At 48.7% G+C, this 312-nt stretch overlaps 1 non-coding gene across 1 annotated transcript; it reads right to left on the reverse strand.

The window, feature by feature from the left end:
• Window positions 1–168: 168 nt before the first annotated feature.
• On the reverse strand, window positions 169–275 carry LOC111651356 (U6 spliceosomal RNA). Its single transcript, XR_002760505.1, has one exon. It is a non-coding gene; the product is annotated as a U6 spliceosomal RNA (small nuclear RNA).
• Window positions 276–312: the final 37 nt, after the last annotated feature.

Here is a 312-nt window from a genome sequence, read left to right on the forward strand (position 1 = left end):
CCAGTCAGTCCACACAAGCAACAGGCAACCAACCTCATTTTGCCAGTTCCTCATTTGGCCATGCCTGCTCTATGTACTGCTTACAGATGCAAAGCCTCACAAGGAAGACCAGTCAGTCCACACAGCAACTGGCAACCCTTACTTTTAGTTGCTCTACGGCAGCAGATGAAAATGTGGAAACGCTTCACGAATTTGCGTGTCATCCTTTCGCAGGGGCCATGCTAATCTTCTCTGTATCGATTCCAATTTTTCATATGTGCTGCCTGAGCAAGCACATTGGTCCTTGTGCGACGGCTGCATTATAAGCCCAGG

Source organism: Seriola lalandi, unplaced genomic scaffold, assembly GCF_002814215.2.
Source record: "Seriola lalandi dorsalis isolate HSWRI2012SDOR001 ecotype SW California unplaced genomic scaffold, Sedor1 jcf7180001972790, whole genome shotgun sequence".
In the NCBI taxonomy this organism is placed as follows: domain Eukaryota; kingdom Metazoa; phylum Chordata; class Actinopteri; order Carangiformes; family Carangidae; genus Seriola; species Seriola lalandi.